General features: G+C 52.4%; 1 non-coding gene and 2 pseudogenes across 1 annotated transcript; all 3 read right to left on the bottom strand.

Moving 5' to 3' along the window:
- Positions 1-396: 396 nt before the first annotated feature.
- LOC146722754 (large subunit ribosomal RNA) lies at positions 397-2,731 on the bottom strand (annotated as a pseudogene).
- A 1,060-nt stretch (positions 2,732-3,791) lies between these two features.
- Positions 3,792-3,947, bottom strand: LOC146722753 (5.8S ribosomal RNA). Its single transcript, XR_014924961.1, has one exon. It is a non-coding gene; the product is annotated as a 5.8S ribosomal RNA (ribosomal RNA).
- An 806-nt stretch (positions 3,948-4,753) lies between these two features.
- Positions 4,754-5,482, bottom strand: LOC146722752 (small subunit ribosomal RNA; annotated as a pseudogene; the record flags this gene model as incomplete).
- Positions 5,483-14,801: the final 9,319 nt, after the last annotated feature.

Genomic DNA, 14,801 nt, shown 5'->3' with positions numbered 1-14,801 from the left:
CTTCACGTTGACATTCAGAGCACTGGGCAGAAATCACATTGCGTCAACACCCGCGAGGGCCATCGCAATGCTTTGTTTTAATTAGACAGTCGGATTCCCCTAGTCCGTGCCAGTTCTGAGCTGAGCGTTGAATGGCGGCCGAAGAGGACGACCACGACGGCTCGCGCCGCCACGGAAGCCTCGCAGCAAGGAAGATCCGCGGGAGGCCAAGGCACGGGACCGAGCTCGGATCCCGGGACCGGCGCGAGAACGCCGACCGTTCACCTCGCCCAGGCCCGGCACGTCAGCCAGACCCGCTTCCCGACCAAGCCCGACACGCCCCGCTCCTCAGAGCCAATCCTTATTCCGAAGTTACGGATCCAATTTGCCGACTTCCCTTACCTACATTATTCTATCGACTAGAGGCTCTTTACCTTAGGAGACCTGCTGCGGATATGGGTACGAACCGGCGCGACACCTCCACGTGGCCCTCTCCTGGATTTTCAAGGTCCGAGGGGAAGATCCGGACACCGCCGCAACTGCGGTGCTCTTCGCGTTCCAAACCCTATCTCCCTGCTAGAGGTTTCCAGGGAACTCGAACGCTTATACAGAAAAGAAAACTCTTCCCGGATCTCCCGACGGCGTCTCCAGGTCATTTTGGGTTACCCCGACGAACACTCTTACGAGGGCCCGAATTGTATGCGGTTCCGCTGCCGGGTTCCGGAATAGGAACCGGATTCCCTTTCGCCCGACGGGCGTGTGTCTTTCGTATAATATTTATTATTATTTCTCGACACTCGAGTATATTGTACGCCGTCATTGACATAGGATTTCTCCTAGGGCTTAGGATCGACTGACTCGTGTGCAACGGCTGTTCACACGAAACCCTTCTCCACGTCAGTCCTCCAGGGCCTCGCTGGAGTATTTGCTACTACCACCAAGATCTGCACCGACGGCGGCTCCAGGCAGGCTCGCGCCCAGACCCTTCTGCGCTCACCGTCGCGACCCTCCTACTCGTCAGGACTTCGTGACGACGCGAGAGAAGACTAACGCCCGCTCCCGGTTGCCGCCCCACTTGCCGCTGACGGCAGAGTATAGGCTCGACGCTTCAGCGCCATCCATTTTCAGGGCTAGTTGCTTCGGCAGGTGAGTTGTTACACACTCCTTAGCGGATTCCGACTTCCATGGCCACCGTCCTGCTGTCTTAAGCAACCAACGCCTTTCATGGTGTCCCATGAGCGTCGAGTTGGGCGCCTTAACTCTGCGTTTGGTTCATCCCACAGCGCCAGTTCTGCTTACCAAAAATGGCCCACTTGGCACTCTGATCCGAAGATGCTCGTGGCTTCATAATTCAAGAAAGCCAGAGATCTCACCCATTTATAGTTTGAGAATAGGTTGAGGTCGTTTCGGCCCCAAGGCCTCTAATAATTTGCTTTACCAGATGAGACTCGCGCGCGTTCCGTGCGGAACGGCCGAGTGCCAGCTATCCTGAGGGAAACTTCGGAGGAAACCAGCTACTAGATGGTTCGATTAGTCTTTCGCCCCTATACCCAGTTCCGACGATCGATTTGCACGTCAGAATCGCTACGGACCTCCATCAGGGTTTCCCCTGACTTCGTCCTGACCAGGCATAGTTCACCATCTTTCGGGTCCCAACGTGTACGCTCTGGGTGCGCCTCTTCTCGCGATGAGAACGAGACGCCCCGGGAGTGCGAGGCCGCATCGCGACGCGGCCCATCCTCCCTAGGTCGACGGACCAGGGCCGACCTTCACTTTCATTACGCCTTTAGGTCTCGCGACAAGTCCCAATGACTCGCGTACATGTTAGACTCCTTGGTCCGTGTTTCAAGACGGGTCCTAAGAGTACCCAAAGCAGTAGCGTCGCCGACCGGTATCGGTCTCCCGCAAGACCGCGGGAGACGTTCGCAGGCCTGTCGAAGGTGTACCGTACTGTAACCAACAGCGGGCCAGGACCGGGGACGGCGCGAAGTCCGTAACCTCCGAGTACCGTGGCGCGCGCTTGCGACGGTCTCGACGCACCGTGAATAGTGCGGCCTGATACCTTGCGCGTACCGCCGAGCAACCGGCCGGGCGACCGAGGGTTTGTCGCGTGCCGTTTTACCGGCGACGCGACAGACACCGCACCCGAACCGTAGACCGACACCCAGCGGGTCGCGACGTTCTACTTGGGGAGAAGTACACGACGACGAGCGCCGGACATCGGCGCACGGTAGCGTGCCCGCGCGCGAGCCGCAAGGACTCCGCGGGACATCGCCGACCGACGCGAAGCCAGCGCCGCTGACGATGAATCTCCCCGTTCGATCTTTTGGGTTTCTTAGGTTTACCCCTGAACGGTTTCACGTACTCTTGAACTCTCTCTTCAAAGTTCTTTTCAACTTTCCCTCACGGTACTTGTTTGCTATCGGTCTCGTGGTCGTATTTAGCCTTAGATGGAGTTTACCACCCACTTAGAGCTGCACTTCTCAAGCAACCCGACTCTAAGGAGAGATCCTCCTGAGGCGCTCACCGGTCGCTACGGGCCTGGCACCCTCTACGGGTAAGTGGCCCCATTCAAGATGGACTTGGACGCGACGCGGCACCTCGGGATAAGCGGATCCTCCCAAACACCACATTTCCCTGCGGCGGAACCGCGGGATTCGGTGCTGGGCTCTTTCCTGTTCGCTCGCCGCTACTAAGGAAATCCTGGTTAGTTTCTTTTCCTCCGCTTAATAATATGCTTAAATTCAGCGGATAATCTCGCCTGCTCTGAGGTCGTCGCATAGTGAGTTTTCGTAGCCGTTTGCCTCCTCCGCGTCGCTCATCGTCGTCTCTCCTCTATAATATATATTATAAGAGGGAGAGAGAGAGAGAGAGCGTCGAACGAGAGAGCAGCAGCGGCAGCACACGAAATACGCGAGAAGGCAAATCGCCGGGGCGCTAACCGCACACACACTCGTTGGTGGTAATGGAGACGATATATCGCGGGGTTCGAGATTCTCGGCTTCTCCCTTCTCTTTTATATACGAAATTCGGGCGGAATCGATTCGACGAGTACACGACGCGGCGCGCCGGTCCCCTTTTTTCGCTTTACGAAAATTTCGTGGACTCGGACACGCGGTCGGCTCGCGATTCAAAACCCTTCTCCGTAAAGAGGTAAAGGATTACGAATGCTCTCTCCGCCGGACGACGACGCGCCGTATATTTCTCCGTAATACCGTTATGTGTGCGGGCAAGGGCGCCTCGGCATAAGACGCGCGAGCGCTATCGCACCGAGAGACGCGGCACAGAGTGCGAGAGCAGTCCGGTCAGTCTGTGTGATGTACGGAGAGGAGAGACGGTGAGACAAGCGCTACCTACTTTCGGGAGACAACGACGCACGCGCCGCTCTAGGGAAAGCGGTGCCATTCACCGTTCTGACCCTTTTTTTGGCCGTTTGTTGCTCCCTTCGCGCGCGCTCTTACTCTCATCCCATTTCTCCTCGGCTCTCGCGTACACACACGACTTGGATACACAAACACGCTCCCCCTCTTAATTCGCGCAGCATTCTCTGGGCGCGCGTTCGCCAACGTTTTACACGCTTGTGCGCTTCTCCTCCTCATTATTATTATTTCGGTGTGTCATTTCAGACGACGCCAGGATTTGCACCGCGGCCGGTCGGCGCGGCACAGACACCTCGGGCGAACGTCCAACGATCGCTCGTACGCCCATTGTAAGCGTTGCACAGGGCACAGGCGACGCGCGCGCCATTCTCTGGTCGCCCGCGTCGTGGCCGTGCGCGCTTTTCGGACGCAAGCAGTTTAGGGGTACTAAAACGACCCTTAGCCAGGCGTGGTCCGGGAATTGTAATCCGTGGACCGCAATGTGCGTTCGAAATGTCGATGTTCATGTGTCCTGCAGTTCACAAGTTGACGCGCAATTAGCTGCGTTCTTCATCGACCCACGAGCCAAGTGATCCACCGTTCAGGGTAATCGTTCGAAATTTTTGCGTTCGCGAAGAAACGCGCTTCTCGTTCAACCATCGTGGTCTCTTCTCTCGGACGAGAGAGAGAGAATAATCGTGGTGGCTCTTCGATCAGCCTGTCCGCGCGCGTCCGAGGACGCGCGCGGACCGCCGCCTCCCGCCAGGGAAGGCTACGGCACAAAGATAGAGTTGTGTGTTTCTCGTTCGGAGCGTCTCTCCCGCAACGGGAGAGCCGGGGCGGAAGCTCTTTGAAGAAACCGTCGGACCGACACAGTTGACAGATTGGTCGAAATATCATCGATCCCTTCTCTGTGTTATATATATATTATAATAATATATGGGGGTCCTCTCGCTCGGCACTCGCGGTCGCACACCGTGTGTTCTCGGCACGCTGACCGCTGCCCCGCGACAACGGGTAGGGCGCGCGTCGACGAACGTCGTGGGTGCTGCACACACGCGTGCGCGGGCATAGGTTACCACCGGTTCGCGCTCAACGCCGAATCGACGCTCTGTGTGTGTGTGGCCGGAGAATGGCACACACACGAGCGTGATCGCGAAGCGTCTCGCTCCGAATCGTCGTCGAACACCGCCGGGCGCGCTGCTCTGCTTGCCGACTACTTTCGGTCAGAGAGGCGCGACGGCGTCCGTCGTTATATCAAAACACAACAACAATTCCGTCAAATCCGTTATTTTCTTTTTCTCTGAGAGCGCCTTTTCAGCGCGTCCATTCAGTCGCCGACTGCTGCGAGCGCGCGTCTCTCCCAAAAGAGAGGACTCTCGACGCAGAGCAGGACCTCCGGAACGTTAATGATCCTTCCGCAGGTTCACCTACGGAAACCTTGTTACGACTTTTACTTCCTCTAAATGATCAAGTTTGGTCATCTTCCCGGCAACATCGGCAATGCCGAGACATTGCCGCGCACCAGTCCGAAGACCTCACTAAATCATTCAATCGGTAGTAGCGACGGGCGGTGTGTACAAAGGGCAGGGACGTAATCAACGCGAGCTTATGACTCGCGCTTACTGGGAATTCCTCGTTCATGGGGAACAATTGCAAGCCCCAATCCCTAGCACGAAGGAGGTTCAGCGGGTTACCCGGGCCTTTCGGCCAGGGAACACACGCTGATTCCTTCAGTGTAGCGCGCGTGCGGCCCAGAACATCTAAGGGCATCACAGACCTGTTATTGCTCAATCTCGTGCGGCTAGAAGCCGCCTGTCCCTCTAAGAAGATTTGTTTGTACGTTGGTAGTAAAAACCCGCCAGCCGAAGCCGGGGGCCTTCGCGATACCATAAGGTACGCCTATTTAGCAGGCTAGAGTCTCGTTCGTTATCGGAATTAACCAGACAAATCGCTCCACCAACTAAGAACGGCCATGCACCACCACCCACCGAATCAAGAAAGAGCTATCAATCTGTCAATCCTTCCGGTGTCTGGGCCTGGTGAGGTTTCCCGTGTTGAGTCAAATTAAGCCGCAGGCTCCACTCCTGGTGGTGCCCTTCCGTCAATTCCTTTAAGTTTCAGCTTTGCAACCATACTTCCCCCGGAACCCAAAAGCTTTGGTTTCCCGGAAGCTGCCCGCCGAGTCATCGGAGGAACTTCGGCGGATCGCTAGCTGGCATCGTTTATGGTTAGAACTAGGGCGGTATCTGATCGCCTTTGAACCTCTAACTTTCGTTTTTGATTAATGAATGAGGGAGAGAATGAGAGCGTTGCGGAAGTGAGTGAGATAGCGTGTATGAGAGTAATTGGTGCGAGACTCCGTAAATTCCTGTTTACGGAGACGAACAAAATTTCAAAGAGTGCGAGTGAGAAAATACTGGACATTGTGAGAGAATATGAGGAACAGATGATGAAAATGTTGTGCAAAAATGAGAGAATACAGGGGAAACTGGATGAGTGTATGCGTCGAGCGAGTCGGGATTTAGCCTACGGCGGAAGTGGAATGAGCTATGCGAGCGTGAGTGCGAAAAATGTTGAAAAGAGCGTGATTGAAAAGGTACAGGAAGTGAATGTGAAAACGAGTGAAAACGAAAGAGAAGAGTTATGCGGTAATAGTGAGAGCGGATGATGCAAGTGCGAGTGTGACAAGTGAGGAAGTAAAGGAGAGAATGATGAAGCATGTGAGCAAGTCACTGAATGTGCGTGTGAAAGCGGTGAGGAAAGTGAGGAATGGAGGTGTAGCGATTGAGACGATGGGCGAGAATGAGTTGAAAAGAATAAAAGAGTGTGGTCAGTTTAAGAATGCTGGCCTAAAGGTTGAGCTGCCTCGCAAGATAGGCCCAAAGATCATCTTGTACGATGTGCCGAATGATATGGCGAGTGAAGTGTTAATGAGAGAAATGTATGAGAGGAGCTTGAAAGGGCGAGTGGATGAGAGAGTATTTATGGAACGTGTGCGTGTTGTGAGTAGGAATGCGAAGAAAGATGCAACCTGCGGAAATGTGATATTAGAAGTTACGAGTGCAATAAGAAATGTTCTCTGTAGTGACGGACGAGTGTTTGTGCATTGGAAGGCCTTTAGGGTGAAAGAGTTTTTCAGTGTGCTGAGGTGCCACAAGTGCTTCGCATTTGGGCACATGATGCGGCAATGCACCGAAAAGGAAAGACTGTGCCAAAAATGTGGATGTGTAGGACACATGATGAGAGATTGTAAAAAAGAAAGTGTGTGTAGAAACTGTAAGCTGAAAGGGAGCAAATGTGATCACTCGGTTCTGTCCGAAGTGTGTCCGGAATACGTGAGAGCGTTAGAGAGAGAGAGAATGCGAGAATAAATGACGAATGAATGGTGCGTGAATGTGGTGCAGTATAACTGCCAGAGAGCGTATGCGGTTATGTGTGATCTGGGTGAGATGATGCGCGAACGTCGAGTGAGTGTAGCACTGCTGCAAGAACCGTATGAAAGGCATGGACGTGTGGTGGGCTTGCCCATAGGTATGGATGTGATTGTGTGCGAAAGTGGGACGGTGAAAGCAGCAGTGGTGGTAAATGACTCTAGGTTAGACGTGATGTGCGTGAGAGAGTGTACGAATAAGCTTGGAGTGAGTGTGTGGTTGAAGGGGGACTTTGGCGAAATGTATGTGGTGTCCATGTATTGCCAGTATGGTAAGTGTATCGAGCCGTACTTGGCGTACATGGACAGAGTATGTGAGACGGGCCGGGAGAAAGCGTCTGCTGATAGGTATGGATGCGAATGCCGTCTCTCCCTTGTGGTATAGCAAGGGTGGAGGCAGCAGAGAGAGTGAAGCGCGTGGTAGAGTGATTGAGGAATGGATGATTGCAAGCGGGATGAATGTTGTTGAATGAGCCAAGCGAGTTTTACTCGTTCAGCGGGCCGAATGGGGAGAGTGACATCGATGTCACTTTCGTGAACGGCGTGAATGGAGGGTGCCGGTATGAGTGGGAAGTAAAGCCCGACTGGGGAGTGAGTGACCATAACGTATTGTTAATACGGATGGTACACAGAGAGAATGTAGGTACGAATGAGGGCATGCGTAGATGGGTGTGCAAGGACGTAGACTGGGAAGGATATATGTGTGATATGCGAGAGAGTGCGTTAGAGGATGCAGCGAGCGCCATAGACGAAGCGGATGCGCAGAGCTGTGTAGAGCGAATGATGAAATGGATCCATAGTGCGAATGATCGATGGAAGAAGAGGTGTAAACCTGTGTATGCTAGGAAGCTTGTGTGGTGGACGGATGAGCTTGAGAAACTGAAGAAGGCTGTAGGAAGGAGCAGACGTGCCTACCAGCGTGCGAGAAAGAGGAATGGAAGCAGAGTGGAAGAAAGAATGAATGAATATAAGTATGTTTTGCGGGAGTATAAGGAGGAAATGCGAAGAGTGAAAAAGGAGAATTGGAAGCGATTTGTGTGCGTGACTGGGAGAAGAGGGATCCATGGAGCGATGTATATAAGGTGTGCATGGGAAAGCGTGATAGGGTAAGATTAAGTGGCATAAAAGTGGGGTGATAGAGTGACGAGTACATGGAAAGAAAGCGCGGATGAGCTAATGAAGAGATTCTTCCCGGCAGCAAGGACGAACGTGGCGATAGACGCCAGGGGAGACGTGAGGGAGGAAGAAAAGCAGTTTGAATGGAGCGAAGTGGATGTGGCAGTGAGATCGATGAAAGTGGGTAAGGCACCTGGTATGGATGGTGTGAGTGCTGAGATGTTGCGAGCGATTTGGCGTGCTGTCCCGGTATGGATGAAAAGAATGTATGATGTATGTCTGAATACAGCGTGTTTCCCCCCGGCGTGGAAGACTGCGCGGGTGGTAGTGTTATTGAAGTCCCCCGATAAACCTAGGTCGGACCCTGGGTCTTATAGGCCCATTTGACTGCTGTCCGTGCTGGGGAAAGTGTTGGAGCGAATGATGGTTGGAAGACTCGAGCGAACGATGTGTGGAAGAATGTGTGACGCCCAGTACGGATTCGTAAGGAATCGGTCGACCGAGATGCATGGAATCGAGTGCATGACTGGGTGAATGGGTCGGAGAGAAAGTATGTGTTAGGAGTGTTCGTGGGCTTCAAAGGAGCGTTTGATAACCTAGAGTGGGAATGTGTGATCGAGAAATTGCGTGAGGTTGAATGTGAAGAAATTGAATTATGGAAGAGCTATTTTAGCGGCAGGCGTGTATGCATGATGGGTGCGTGTGACACAGTGTAAAAAGACGTAAAGCGTGGCTGCCCGCAGGGCTCCATTTGTGATCCATTTATATGGAACCTAATGATGGATGAACTGTTGTGGCGGCTGCGTGAGAGTGAATGTAAAGTGGTTGCGTACGCGGATGACTTGTTGTTGGTCGTGGAAGGACAGAGCCGAGCGGAGTTGGAGAGAAAGGGTACTAAGTGGATGAGAATGGTGTACGAATAGGGAGTGAAAGTAGGTGTGAGTGTGTCTGAGAACAAGACTGTGATGATGTTGATGAAAGGTAGTATGGCTGGGACGAGGCCTCCCAATGTACGAGTGAATGATAGATGCGTGAGGTATGCGAGGAGCGTGAAATATCTGGGTGTTTGTGTGAGTAAAAGGATGAACTACAGGTTGCATCTGGAGTGTCTGAGAAAGAAATGTATGAATGTGGTGGGAAAATTAAGACGCGTGTTGAGAGGTGAGTGGGGTTTGCGAAAGAAAGCTGTGACTGTGTTGTATAAAGGTCTGTTCATGTTGTGTGTGATGTATGGAGCGAGTGTATGGTATGGAGTGATGAGATTTGAATATACGAGAAAGCTCATAAATAGGTGCCAGCGAGTGGTGTTGAGTGCGTGTCTGAATGTATGTAGAACGGGTCTCCACGGCGGCCATGCAAGTCCTTATGGGTGGCTTGCCGTGGACCTGGAGTGCGTGAGAAGAGGAGTGTTGTATAAGGTGAGAAAGGGAATTAGTATGAGTGAGTATAATGTAGTGAATGATAGTGACTTGCGTGAGAGAGTGTGGAAGGATGTATGGAATTGGTGAGTGAAAGGCTGTATGAGATGTGGCAGAATAGATGGAATAAGTGCGAGAAAGGAAGAGTGACGTATGAATTTATAAAGAATGTAAGGTTCGCGGGTGAGTGCCGAAAGTTCGAGCCTAGCTTGAGCCTGGGCTATATCCTGACAGGGCATGGAAGTTTGAATGAATTCCTGTATAAGCGTGGTCTGTCTGAGATTGAGAGCTGTGCATGCGGAGCGGAGAGAGAGAATTAAAAGCATGTGGTTGGTTGAGTGTCCAATGTATGGTGATGTGAGGACCTGAGTGAGTGGGGTGTGATTGTGCGAGAGAATGCAGTGTGGATGTGAGTCGCATGTTGGAATGTAAGGAAAGGTATGAAAGTGTTGGTGTGTATGGCGAAGATTGTATTTCAGAGAAGGAGGACGATGCTGAAAGGAGGATAAGAGAAGCCGATGTTCCCGAGGAACATAGGCCGACCACTGCCTGGGAGGTGTAGGCCTCCGAAAGCTGGGAGTGGTCTCGGCCACGAAGATCCAACCAGTGATCTTGACTGGTACCACGGGAGTCGGGTTGCCCAGGGGGATTCGTCCCTCGTCCCGGCAATTGAGGTCGGACTCGTGGGGGTAGTGGTTGAAGCCGCATGCTGGTTAGGGGCTCTCGGGCCTCGACGGGTGAGCAGCGTATCTGCTCGGGCATCAGTCCTGCACAGCTGGTAGAGCGTTGGACAGGCGCTCGCCCCAACCGGTGGGTTGCCGAAGAGTCCTACAAACTCGGAGGCGCTACTGGTAGTTCCTGGCCTGCTGGAACAGCTGATTGGGCTTATCCCAATTCCGCACCCATGGGGTCGTGTGATTAAGCCTCTAGCAGGTACCGCACGTTTAAATCAACCACGGATATCTTCCTATCTACTTTCCCCAGGAGGCTACGACGATTCGACGTAGTACGGGCATGACGCCACCCTTTTCCCGATGTCCCTTTCAAGCCAGTATGGGAAAGGCATCGTGTCTGTGGCCTGCATGGCCCGCGGGGAAGGTTTGTGTTTTAATTTCGCGCCGCAAACGATCCCCCAGGGGCACCTGGCGTGGCGGCAACCTCTGTGGTATATTAAGGTCGCCTTACCCAGGGATGAAGGCTCTGCCTAGTGACCATTTTTTTTTCTGCCATACTCGTGGGATAATACTGGAAAGAACAAACTCAAACACAAAACACAAAACGTGGCTGATACGTTAGTACGACTAATGCTGGCACGAAGTAACCGAACCTCTGAACGCCGAAAAGAGAGCAAAAGAGAATTGCTGTTTGCGCGAATGTGATCGTTAAGTAGATCACCACCCTCCTTCGGGTAGTCCCCCAAACTACACTGAAGAGACGCATAAAAGGGAACACAAGGCTGAGGATTCTGAAAAGGAGAAGGATGGATATGAAAGATTAGAACAAGAGCACAGTAGTAAATGAAGTAGATGATATGATGGGACACAGGAACAGCTCGAGACATTCATTTTTACTGTGTAACACAAAATAACAAAATCTGCATAAATACATATTCCATGGGGCAGTATAGAAAATAGACTACATAATGTAGTTTTAGAAAAAGAAAAAAGGAAAGCTTCTTACCAGCTTTGCTGACTTGAGCCTAAGGACTCTTCCTATGCCATGTATTTACGGCAGAACTCCAAGGACTGCTCCAGGTGCTGTAAGAAAAAAGAAAAGAGGTCCGATACTAACGCACAAAGTAGTACATAACTAAACCTAATAAAAGAAGACAAAATGCGCAGAACGAATGTGAAATAAGAAGGAGGTTATAAAGAACTGACAAGTACAATAAAGGCTGAGGATAAAGGCAATAAGGCAAATGAAGGAAAAGGAGTAGTGGTGGAGTGATAAGAGACGGATTTTGTGAAGTCTTAGGGGGTCTTTCCCCGGGGACCGGGGTGCGTGAGAAAAGGAGTTTTGAAAGGTGGAAAGGGTTAGTATGAGTGGTAAGTAGGGGTGAATGTGACTTGCGGAGAGAGGGTGGAAGGATGTATGGAATGGTGGGAAAGGCTTATGAGATTGGCAGAATAAGGAATAATGCCCCAGAAAGGAAAAGTGACGTATGAAATTTTTAAAAGAATGTAAGGTTCGCGGGTGAGTGCCGAGAGTTCGAGCCTAGCTTTAGCCTGGGCTATATCCTGACGGGCATGGAAGTTGAATGAATTTCCCGTATAAGCGTGGTCTGTCTGAGAGTGAGAGCTGTGGATGCGGACGGAGAGAGAGAATTAAAAGCATGTGGGTTTGGGTTTAGTGTCCAATGTATGGTGATGTGAGGAACCCGAAGTGAGTTGGGGGTGGATTGTGCGAAGAGAATGGCAGTGTGGATGTGAGTTCGCATGTTGGAATGTAAGGGAAAGGTTGAAAAGTGTTGGTGTGGATGCGAAGATTGTATTTCAGAGAAGGGGGGATCTGAAAGGAGGATAAAAACCATTTTCCCCCAGGAAAATAGGCCGCAAAAGCCCGGGAGGTTAGGCCTCCAAAGCTGGGAGTGGTCTCGGCCACGAAGATCCAAACCCCTGATCTTGATGGGCCCGGGGGTGGGGTTCCCAGGGGATTCGTCCCCCGTCCCGGCAATTGAGGGGGATCGTGGGGGGGGGGGGGGGGGGGGGGCCCCCCCCCCCCGGGGCCCCCTCCGCACAGCTTGGTAGGCGTTGGACAGGGGCTGCCCAACCGGGGGTTGCGAAGGTCCTACAAACTCGGAAGCGCACTGGTAGTTCCTGGCCTGGGAACGAGCTGTTGGGCTTATCCCCTTCCGCACCCATGGGGGTCGTTGATTAAGTTTTGAGCAGGTACCGCCGTTTAAATCAACCCCCGGGGATCTGTTCCTATCTACTTTCGAAAAAGGCGTCTGGGCCTTCAAGTTCCGCAGACCTTTTTTGGTAAGACAGGAGCACAAGCGCTGCTAGCCCAGCGCATTGTAAGCCGGTTACCCATCGTACCCCAATCCCCGAGAAATTCCTAGTGCTCTATCTACGCCCAGTTGAAAAGCAGGGGGACAACGGATCCCCCTGTCTCACGCCAGGGCCCATCTAATGGCCGAAATTCCTCAGCGATGCCCCCCTGCAATTGGTCAGCGCTTCAATAGACACCCCTTATTTTACTTCTAAACCCCCGAAGGAACCCCAGCTAATCGAGATCGTAAAAAAGAGGTGCGCAAACGTATCGAAAGTTTTTGACAGATCAAAGGGCCCCACATGCAGAGAACAAAAACGCCTCCGGGCTCCCAAAGCATGGATGAAAGGTTTTGGGACGTTCTACATCCCCGTCCCCGGGCCCGGAACCCCCTTGGGGCGCTTGTCAAAGATGCGAGGGCTGCCAATCTTTTTCCCAATATTTTGGGGAAAAGAGTTTGTTAAAGGGATCTTATGCTGAGAGGACGGTACCCGTCGGACCGGGGCCGATCGGAAAACCCCCCTCACAAGGAGTTGGGCCCACCTTTTCGGTTTGGGGGCGTTTTGCGAGGAGATCGTCTTGCCAGGGCAGCAGATTGAACAAAGTGCACGAAAATCGGGGAAAACACTTTCCCCACCCTCGGTAATCGGGCCCATCCGGGCGCAGTGCCAGCCCTTTACGGAAATCCGTTCCCTTGCAGGGTATAAATCCCAGAGAAGGGTCTTACCCCCAAAAGGAACGGGACCCGGGGCAGCGCCATCCCCCGGACCTTCGAGGGGAATCCCTCTCAAACTTGACGTAGGGCCCGGCCAGCACCGCAGCCTGTGCCGTTTCCCCAAAAACCCGCAACCCGTCATGTCTCCCCCGCCCGCGGGGGGCCTCCATAGGGGCCCCCAGCATTTAAAAAATTTTGACGCAGCGGCCCTTGCGCCAAAGCCCCTCGGGAACGCGCAAACGGATCTTGTTCTTCTTGTAGAAGGTTTGCACAATTGCAACTCCCCTTTCTCCCTGCTCCCCTCTTTTCCCGTTTTGACTGGAGGACGTGCTTTTTTCCGAAACGCTTTTGCGGGGCCCCTTGTAGCCCCCGGGGGAAGATCATGCCCACCATCTTGAAGCCAAGACGCGACCCTCCCCCCCTGGAAGTCTCTTGCCGGCCAGCAAAGTACACCCTCGTAGCAGGGAACGCCGCACTCTGTTAGAGTGTTTGTTCTTGCCCCGCAGCCTCTGAAAATTTGTTCAGGGGGGCTGATGTGCGCTTTGAGTCATACTGCCTCATGGCCGCAGGAATGGTGTCGGTCGTGCATCCCGCCCATCCTTTTTCGCCCCCATCGATAAAAACGCGCGACCGATTGGGTCTCTGGGAGAAGTCTCTAACCACACGGTAAGGCCCTGTTGCCCTTTACCCTTTATGGCTTCGAGACTCCTATTTGGGGGCCCCTTTTCTCCAGAATGGTTAATGAAAACTCCCCCGGGTAAGGGGCCTTTACTCAGCGCGTCCATGGTCTTTTTCCTCAACTGACCCTTTGGCCTTTACCGGGCAAAATTTATAGCACTGTTTGGGTTGTAGTGGGGGAGCACGTCTTTTTGGACACCAAAAAACCCCCAGTTCCCGGGAAACCCCGCGAACCTGCTCACAGTACCATTTCCTCCCCTAGGCTGCCATTAGCCGGTGGTCTTATATGGTTTTCGACGGCCCCGCGCGCCCCGTAGGGTCCTCCCACCCTTTGCCTCTCCTCAAGGAGCACTCCACGCAGTCCCGGGCCCTCCAGAACCGGGACAGATTCTTTTTCAAATTCTTTTTATAATTAAAAATGGGAGGGGGGCAAAAGGATTGAAACCGGGGCCCCCAAGAAACCCCGGGCTTCTTTGCCCCACAAATCCCATGACCGAGGCCAGGGCCGAAACCTTAGGGGGGACTTCGCTGTCACTCTCTTAGTCGACACCTACCGAGTTAAATTTCAAAATAGGCGTTTTCCGGGGCACCACAAGGGTGGATGCAACTTGGAGTGAGAGGGAAAGGGCCTTTCTAGAGGACTTGTTGGGGATCACGAACCCAACCCCGACTTCTCTAAGTACCATCGCAGCGGTGCTTTGAGGACCCAGAGAGTCATAGTTTTCTCCCACACAATCCTTTTGATTTTTCTATTCGATTTGGGTCGGTCGTCACAGTTTTAAGAATGAAACTTCTTTTAGATCTTCAAACTTAATCCCTGTTACGTCATAAATTTAAGAGTAGGATTTATTTCCTTGGTCCCCCTTTTAATTCTTTTTTGTTGGTTATTTTTTTTCCCAAATCCCCGTCTCTTTTTATTACCCCCCCCCAATACTCCTTTTTCCCCTTATTTTTCCTATGCCTTTTTTCCCCAGCCTTTTATTTTTACTGTCAGTTCCTTTTATAACCTCCTTTTTCACTATTTTTCTCGCATCTTTTTTTCTTTTTTGGGTTTTAAGAGTACTATTTTTTTGCGTAGTATCTGACTTTTCCTTTCTTTTCTTTTACAGCAC

The sequence above is a fragment of the Nylanderia fulva genome, unplaced genomic scaffold, assembly GCF_048542155.1.
Source record: "Nylanderia fulva isolate GAGA-0341 unplaced genomic scaffold, ASM4854215v1 Scaffold278, whole genome shotgun sequence".
Lineage (NCBI taxonomy): Eukaryota > Metazoa > Arthropoda > Insecta > Hymenoptera > Formicidae > Nylanderia > Nylanderia fulva.
This window is presented reverse-complemented; position numbering and strand designations above follow the sequence as displayed.